Here is a 9,972-nt window from a genome sequence, read left to right as displayed (position 1 = left end):
TGTGATGGGATTAGAAATGTAACTTAAACAAAAAAAATGAGGTAATGATTAAATAGATAATGAAATTAACCCCCACATCACTAAATCCACCTTCTTCTAAATGCTGAAAGACACCTGAAGTGAGCGAGGTGAGCGAGCTGTAATCGCTGTGAAAGAGACATCTGAACTCGCTGTTTTCCTCTGTAAGCAACGGCACAAAGACGCCACGCTGTGACGAGAGATCTCCTGTCGAAAGTTTCTTCAGCACTCCCACTCTGAGGCAGATAAACACCTCCGCCAGAGCTCTCTGCAAGGCGGGTATCAGCCTTCGTAAGATGTTTATCCGCCCTGTGATTTTGGATGAGTAGCGCAGAAAGCTGCGGTATTACACTGCTTTTCACAGCGCTGCTATCTAAACACATCAAGGCTTTTGAAAGGCCCCGCTCCCACTGACAGCCTGCACTCTGCCGGGAACATTTTGTTCATGGGGGGAACAAACTTCCCAGCTTTGAAAGTGATCTGTACATCTACCACCTCGAGGGGGGTGTGGTGGGGGGAACATCCTCATCTTACAAGGACCACACACATATATAAACATTCACATATGTATGGGCATGCACAGGCTCACGGCTGTGTGCAAAACGTGCTACACACAAAGATATTCATAGGCATGATCGCAAAATACAAACATTTCAAGAGATTCACAGATGTTTCCGAGGCCTGCAGAGCTTTATGTGTGTGTGTGTGTGTGTGTGTGTGTGTGTCTTGGTGGATGACAAAGCACGAACTGTCCCACACACACACACACACACACACACACACACACGATCTGCCCCCAGCACAGATTACCTTCCATAAGCCATCGAACTATCTGATTGGCCGGCCTGCCCCCTCATCACCTGAGGCCATGCTTAGTCGGCTGATCCTGGCAGGAAGTCAGACGGCAGCTCGGGTTTCAGTGCACCTGGACTCTGCAGCCGTGTGGGTGGACAGGTAAGGTCCGACGGGCATTCAACAACATCCACAGATGTGTCGCTTCAGATCCGTGCATGTGTGACCAGTTCAATTTCAGTACATTTGTTTTCTCTGTCTTGTGTTTTATTAATTCTATTTTCATGAGAAATTACGTTTATTTATTGATTCATTTAACAGGGACTGAAAACGTTAATAAAAATACAGTTGTGGGTTCAAATCTTGTTGCACACAACAGAAAGAAGCAGCTCAATCAACCAAAATTAAAGCCGCGAGCAGCAACGAGCAGGTTTCAGGCTTTACAAAGGGGAGAAAAGTCACTTCAGCTAGTTTCATTCTGTTTAAAGGAGTGAAACCAATCACACACTTGTTTCATCACAAAGCCTTCAGCATTTCAATAACTTCCACTATTTGTCCCCCCTTCATCAGATGTTAATGAAACTCGGTGTGTATGTTCAGGAGGTAGCGCACGATGTCTCCAGTGAGTTTAATCAGCTTTTCTAAAAGGCATCTTGAGTTATGAGTAAATATGTAATAGGCCACGCCCACTCACACCAATCAGTATGGCGCTTCAGATTTTGGTTAATATTTACCCCCAGAGCATGAGCACCAAAACTGGCGAAATTCTGTTTACTGGGTTTTGAGCGAGCGGCAACCTCTGGGGCTAAAAAATGAAGCTAATGCTTAAGTGCCAAAAACTGCAGTCAATCCCCATAGACCCCCATGTTAAAACTCACAACTTTACAGCCGAAATAAACGTTTACAGCCTGGTGCAACAAACAGTTTTGGTCTCTATAGCTAATTTCTGTACAGAGCGTGGCTGCTTTGAGTGACAGGTGGCTAGCCGCTAGGTGGCTTATTTCAGCAACCAGGCTTCATTCGGCCCATCTCGGCTCCACCGCTTTGCCCATTTTGGATCAGCCGGGAGTTAGGCGCTGCTAAGACGGTGACAGCTGGAGCTGCCCACTTGGATCTTCAAAACCGCTCTTCAGAAAGCAACGGGTGACGTCATGGTGGCTACATCCATGTTTTTTACAGTATATGGTTCTGAGGTACATGTTTTCTGTATTTGTGGCACCCCCTATAGCTCAGGCTCAAAATACTTTGGTGGACCTTTTACTACACACACCTACCAAGATTTATGATGACTGGACAAATGGTCAATGAGGTATAGCCAATTTCCTGCTAAACCCCGCCTCTTGCAAATGGCGGCCATGTTTTTGGATCTTGGTCATTTATAGTAGGATTGCCTATCTCACTCCTCCAAGACTGTTTACCAAATTTGGTAGATAAATCCAAAAAGTAGATGTCACATTACTCTTTTTCAGTTTATGCAGATCAGCAAAAAAATCCATCATGGCGGATGGTCCAAGAGGCTCTTTTGTAGATCACGTTGAGCTTGACTTGTGTGTGAAATTTCAGGTGATTCTGAAATACTTTCCAAAAGTGAATTTTTGGGCCTTAATTACAGCACCGCCATTTGGCCAACTGGGTTAATATTTCTTGGGAAGCACATGCACATCACCTCTAGTTTCTGGGACAAATTTAATGGTTTTAGCTCATTCCAGCTCACCGCAATTTGAGCGACGGCAGAAGAAAAATAAATAAATAAATAATAAACTGGCATTAACTGAATAGGGTTCTAACCCTTCAGGGTTCAGAGTTAGACAAGAAGCTCTTTTTCATCTGCAGTCTCTGGACAGATGTTGCAAAGTCTAAAAATGATCTATATGTTTATATATATTGTCAAGTCCACTTCCTAAGAAGCAGAGGACAGAGCAGCACTGAGCAGCTGTTGGTAGTTAGAGAGAGTGAAGCCGTTTCCTGTTTTGTTGTCTTTTTTCTCTTTTTTGTTGTTAATGTTTTCTGTAAATAATGGATATTATTATGATATGATGTATTATAGTTTTCCATTTAAAAATACCTCCTTTTTTCCACTTTGAAGCACTTGAAGCAAAGATGATTTTTTGTCTTAATCCTAATTGTGCATTTATGGGAAAATTTGGAAATTAGAAGCATGCAACGTGTTTTTCACAGTTTGTTTTTGCTGCATGTCCATGTATTACACTGTTATGTCTGCATGTAAATTTAAGTTAAAATATTTTAATCTCACATATAAGTATTTTGGATTCAGTCAACTGAAAATATAATTACTTTGTGGTTTTTTTCTCATTTTACTTAAAAAATCCAAATGTTTGATCACACAGGAAATTGTTTTATTTTAGTTTTGTATGATGTAAACATGGTGATTATCAAATAAAACAAACTCTTCTTAGTCTTCTTCTTCTTTTATTAAATATCTGCAGTCTTGAGATGACAGGAAATGAGGATAGAGAGAGAGAGAGAGAGAGAGAGAGAGAGAGAGAGAGAGAGAGATGGGGAATAACATACAATAAAGTTCTCCAGTACTCTTCATCATCCTTATTTAAACAGTATAATGAGGCTCCGTATGTGCGGCTCCCTGCAGGTACAAGAGCTCACATGTGTTGCTTTGTACCTGCGTGATCTCGTGTCATCCCGGATCCAAGCTCTGACACTGAGAAGATTCAGGCTACATGGCCCGAGGACGAGCTTACGCAGACATTAAGCTTCTCTCTTCTAGCTGAAGAAAAATCCTCGGTCACCTCCAGACCAGGCTGACATCACAGCTGCTGCTAAACTTGGGAAAAAGGAGATACTGGAAATTTTGAGCTGTCATTCAGTTAAATTAAAAAGCAGATGTGGTTTTCACTAAGCTCACCAGTACGGTAAGCTCTGCCCTTTTGTGTCTCCAGGCTTGTCTTGCCAAATACTGCTCTTGAGGTTCTCCAGATCATGAGACTGGGATCCGGTTAGACCTGTTAAAGGAAACAAGTAAATTAGGATGTAGAGAAAAGTGTTTTAGACATCCAGGGTCCTGGAAGTAAAAGTCCAGTTTGTTTTTTTCTTACTGGAACTGGAAGTTGGAGCCCATCCAATCATTGGAATGACACGAGACTCTGCCTGCTGGATTATCTGTACAAAAAGAAACTGTACTGGAGAAAAATCTGGCTCTCTGATAAACAGTCAGAGCTACAAGACTGAGTACTTTAAAAGCTCAACTAAGTGTGAAACATACATTCACCAACTTAGGAGGCTAGTTTTAAAAGTTATAAATTGTACAGTTTCATTTTGTATACAATGTTCTTTTGGACAGACGTCTTTCTCTGCAAACGTTGAAGTCACAGAACTCAAAATGAGTTAAAAACTGTAGTTTTTAAGGAGGAATCAGATCAGGTCTTTATTGTAACACTGTTTGTGTTTTGTGTTGGATTAGTTTAGGCTATAAATGCTGTGGTCAATGCTATGTTTATGTAAAATGAAATTGATTTAAAAGCAGAGAATTAAGGCTTTATTGATTTTTTTGGCCACTTCGGGGGCAGCAACAAGTAGTGAATACTACTTTATACTATAAGACTGACATATCATCATCTTTTAAGTTGATATGTTGAACTAACTTAGCAAACAGTTGTTTATTTCCACATCCAGCAGTTACGGAGCAACATTATCATTCATGTGGAGTCGTGTTTCTGTCCATCTGGTGAATGTAAGTCCAATATTCACTCTCTTTTAGCTCTGTTTTTGTTCTCCACCACCTCCCGAGGGAAATATCTGGCTCTTTAGCTGCTAAATGCTCCACTATGTTCACCAGCTAGTCTACAGCTAACTGTGTCTGTTTGGTGCTGAGCAGGTAATGTACAGTGGCTTTTTAGAGCCCAAAACGACACTATGAGAGCTGTGAGAGTGAACCAGAACAGCAAAGTTGCAGCCGGACAGATAAACAACGAGCTGAAACTCACTATAAAGCTCCGTAAAGCCGAGAGGAGCTGCAGAGTCACTGATAATTCTCACTACAAGCCACAACCAACACATTACACACTGACATCTGATTCATTATGAAAAATATCAATTATAGCTGCTTTAAAGTTAAGTTAAAGTTAAGTTAAAAAAAAGCAACACATATGTGTATATAACAGCAATATCAGCAATTATTACTCATAACCACTTTCACTATCATCTTAATTGTAATTGCAGTAGTGTACATGATAAATAAATGGCAGTAGAGCAGTAATAATAGTTTCTAGATAAAAGCAAGGCCAAAAAGGGTTTATAAAAGAGTTTTTAATCAGGCTACAACAACACAGACCAACATTATAATCCCATTGGTTGTATTTGTGTCCTGCTTGTAGTTCTGGTTTGTTCTGTTCTTGCGGTGCCTTTAATGACACTGACTGAACATTAGTTCTGTTGCATGAAGACAGCTGGAAGTTCAGGGTAGGTTTTAGCTCAAATACATTAACTCTGCTGACATTTGCGCATCTTTATTCAGGAACAGTTATGTACTTTGGACAAAGTTAATATTTGCTCCACTATGCTCAAACACACACGCACACACACACCCACTCACACGCTCACGCTCGGACAGTCTGTTCCAATGTTCACGCCTAGATCACCCACAAACGGTGCAACTTTTGTGCTCATAATGAGAATTTATAGAAGGTTTGGTTTTCAGTTTTAGATGATTTATAATCATTTTTGCCTCAAGAAATATAGGAAATGTTTAATATTTATAAAAAAAATTACTAAATGTGTGTGAAGTTACAAATTTAGACACTTTTTGATGAGAATCAAACATTAGATTCATGAAATATTTCAAGACAGAATCCCTCAGAAGACGACGTGATTGTAATGCAGTAATGAAACCTCCTCCTTTCATTCAATTTCTCTTATTCTATTATTGAAAAAGAACACAGTAAATGTATCTAAGTTGCATATTTTTCTCAGGTTTCCCTGAGTTTACATTCAGGAAATCTCTCTGTGTTTCAGTCAGTTCTCTGCAGAGGTTCAATCTTATTTTGGAGAATCCTGTGAGAGAGGAACAGGAAGAGAATCAAGTTCAGCTGTTTTACGGCTTCAACACTGGTGCTCCCTGTTGGTCAACAAGGGGATTAAAGCTTTACAAAGGACAATAATGTAGTGCTAATTAGACAGTATGATATGAATATACTGCATGAGTATTTTTATTATAAACATATCATATTTCATTATTATAGCCCTTCTTTCCTTCTCTCCATGTTTCTGTCTTTCTAAGCAGCCATAATACTCGTACTCTCCCCCTGCAGCTCTGACTCTCTGGTATATAATATAAATAATAACATTTCCTTCATAAAGTCTGAAAAAGCCTGGTGACCTTTCACCCAGTCAGTGCATGATGGGATAGTCTCCTGCATCTTTAACCCTAAAAACAAAATAAGCAACCTATAATAAATTAATAATTACATATAAACCTGATCTTACATTTAAAATGTAACAAATGCTGTTACATCTATAACATCTACGGTAGTGCAGATAGAAGAGCAAACATACAAAAACAGGAAGGAAAGACGACCTGCTGATGTTCTACAGAGGAAGAAACTTCCAACAGTGAATGTGTGTACAGTTTATATCCAGCAGAGGGCGACATCATCTCAAGTACAGGAAAGAGAGATGAAAGTAATCTGGATACCTGCAAGACAAACGTCCTCAAATCATCACAGTCAGTTACTGTGCAAATACTAAAATGTGATGTGATGATTGTATTTTAATATTAGAAGATGTGCAGACATCTGAAGGTTTATGTTTGTTCACACAGTGATGTAAAGATCATGAAACCATATAAAGACATTTAAAACCCTTCAGGTGAATTGTTTATATTGTAAATTGACTTAACATAAAGAATGCATCAAGTTTTAATATGTTTCATATGTTTGATCCCTGCATGTGTGAGTCATTTTACTGCAGGTGCAACATATACATAAAGTAAAAGCACAGACTGACTCATTAAAACATGAACAGCATGTTAAACACTCAGCATAACATCGTATCTTGACTGTGATGTCGTCTGTGTTGCAGCCTGCGAGCTTATTGGTCCATCAGATCAATGAGGCACCGCAGCATTAGACCATCAAGCTGTTGAGTTTTTAAGGTTGATGATGCATCAAGAATGGGGGAAATAATCAGAAAACTCCTCTAAGTGTCGTTCTGGAGTCATTTGGAGGATTTCACAGCTTTCGTTTATACACATTATAGAACAGGTTGCTAATTTTGTTTCTGAGCGTTTGCTGTTTTTTCTTGGAAGGTCTCAGTCGTACAGTTCAGTTCTCTTAATTGAATTGATCTGTTTCCTTGAGACGAGTAAACAAATAAATGAACTTACGCAGATATGCTGGTGTGTTGAGAGCTCTGGGGTCACCGTGTCAGAGGTGAAGACGCTGCTGTGTTTGTTTTTGTTGACAGGTCGGTCTGCAGGTCAGATAAACCAGGAGTTCCCAAACTTTCTCATGTCAAAGACGCACAAAGAGACGAGGATTGAACTACGATCACCTGTTGGATTCAGTCCGGTGCTGATAAATCCCATCAAACATTTTTAGTTGTAACTGTTGTGAGTTCTGGTTCTGTAAACTGGTTCCTGTGAATGCAAACTGTTTCCATATCTACTGCACACAATTAAGACAACAGGCAGAATGTAAATAAGTCACTAAAAATAGATAATATACATTAAATACATTATGACACAGTTGTTTTATCGACCTTTTGGGGCACAACTAGAACTTCAAGGGATTCCAATAATCAAGATCACTGGAGGAGTTGGAACAATTGAAGGGAAATTATTGATCCATACAGACAAATTTGCACTTTGACATTGAAAATTATTTCTTAGAATGATAACAGTCCAACAGAAGACAAAGGTCGATCAGAGACAGACATACATGTGTGATTGTTTGAATTCCTGTACAGTTGAATTCAGTGTGCAAAGTTTTATGATAGAAAAAACCGTCTGTGTCAGATTCAGTCGTATGTTTCTGGATATTTGCATTTAAAGAAAATGCTGATAAACAGTCAATAATATTGAACAGAAAATATGAACCATTTTCTCTCTTTAGACTAAGTGTAGAAGAAGTTTCATCTTACAGCTGAATAGGAGGCAACACATTGAATGAGAGGAGTGGTTTCAATTTGGCAATGTTTCATAGGTGGAAATAACAACCTTTGACAACAGAATTAATTTGTTTATCAGATTTTAGAGCCAAATCAAAAATAACAGCGAGATCTCTGGCATGAGCATGAAGGTAAAGGGCCCTAAGAGATTAGCTAAACCCCCGCTGGAGTCGGAGGAACCAAATCCAAATCATTTTGGATTTGAAACTATCTGTTTGACTTTAAAGTTTGAATGCATTAGTCATAAATTATTTGGTTGTTACAATATAGGATAAAGCGAATATTAAAATATACAAAGAAGCCAGGATGATTAATGTTATCTATCAAGATAATATCAAACACTGAGATCAGTTTGGCCAAAAGAACCAAAAATAAACATTCATATCAGGAACTTCAATGTCGTTTATATAAAGTATTTCCATAAATGAACCTTATTATTATAAACGCTTCCTGTGTTATTTGTGTTGTTGTCTTGTCGTCTGTCCTCGTTATCTTCACTTCTAGCAGCCATGTTGTCTGTTTGACTCCTGATGAGGAACTGAAGCAGCAACACTTGATTGATTGATGATCAGCTCTGATCTAAAGAGGAAGGAATGTCCCTGATAGTTTTTTTTTTGTTTTCTTCTCCTGCAGACAGAAGAGAATGTGGATTTATCAGAAACATGTTTACTCTGTCTGCAAACACGTTGTTGTTGTTGTTGACGGTGACAACAGACGTATATTTCGTCATTGTTGTCGTTCTCGGCCACGTTGACACGATGACTCTGCTGATACAAGAACAGTCCTAAAACACATTTATCTCCCAAGACTTCTATTTGAATATAATCAGATTTATTTAAAAAGATCATTACTTTAATATATATTACACCAGACATAATAAAAATACTGTTTAAAAGGAGGTTGGATCACTTGAAGTTTGAATTTGCATCTCATATTTTGGTTATTTTACAGAAAAGTGCTAATACAACCAACAGCCAGTAGTGAGGAAAACACTTTTTAACATGTTGCTAAATTTCAATAATTCTGTTCTGCATCTGAACATTTAATTTAAACACTTATTTAATGTTTGAATTTAGCCATCAGATCATCTTTGCTCCTCACTTATTACAGGGTTTTTCAGTCCTGGAGGTTAATCTAGTAAATCTCTGTTTTTTTTGTGATAAATTCATTTTCCAGTTTATTAGTTGCTTATTAGTTTATTTTGCTTTGTTTCATTAAAACAGTGTCTCATCTCATGCAAACCACTGCTGCAGCGCGGTTCTAAACTGGGTGATGAGTTAATAAAGAAAAGACTCGCTCAGTTAATTTTTATTAAAAGTAATCAAGTAAAGCAGCTTTAACAGCATCACTGGTTGAGAGACTTTAAGGGTTTTGTTGTAAACACTGTAGCTGCAGTGTAATGTCAGATTTTATGTCTTATTCTTATTTAATTCTATTTAAATGTGTATTATTATATTTTGTGTTTCATTTAAATTTTGTTTAAATGCCTTTTATGCTTCACTAGTTATATTAAACGTTATATTCTGACAACATATTTGTCAACAGGCAGGTTTTGTGGCATCTACTGCAAATATTTGTGGCTTAATTGATTCTGACTCAACCATTTTTCTCATTGAAGGTTATGAGACAGATCTACGATACATGATACAATGTCCTGTTTTAAATAATAATATTGAGACCAGACTCGCCCCTCAGAACTTGTCTCACAGTAAAGTCTCAACAAACCAGTTCCTGAGCTGCTGCATGTCAGCTAATGGAAATCTGCTTTCACCTTCGTCCATCAGAGCAGAAACGATCTCCGTGTTTCCCTTTCCTCTCCAGCTGCAGCCTCCTACAGTCTGCATGGCAACCGGGCCCGAGGCTCAGGTGCATTCTTAGGCAACGACTTTCCTTCAGTCCTCACACGTCTACCTGCTTTTGAAACTTTTATATAACTCCTTTTTTTAAAAGAAAAAAAAAAAAAGAAAAGCATTTTTTAAAGTTGTGCAATGTCAAGATTTTATTGGGAGAAATCCAGCGGTCCTA

This window comes from Thunnus albacares, chromosome 19 (assembly GCF_914725855.1).
Source record: "Thunnus albacares chromosome 19, fThuAlb1.1, whole genome shotgun sequence".
In the NCBI taxonomy this organism is placed as follows: domain Eukaryota; kingdom Metazoa; phylum Chordata; class Actinopteri; order Scombriformes; family Scombridae; genus Thunnus; species Thunnus albacares.
This window is presented reverse-complemented; position numbering follows the sequence as displayed.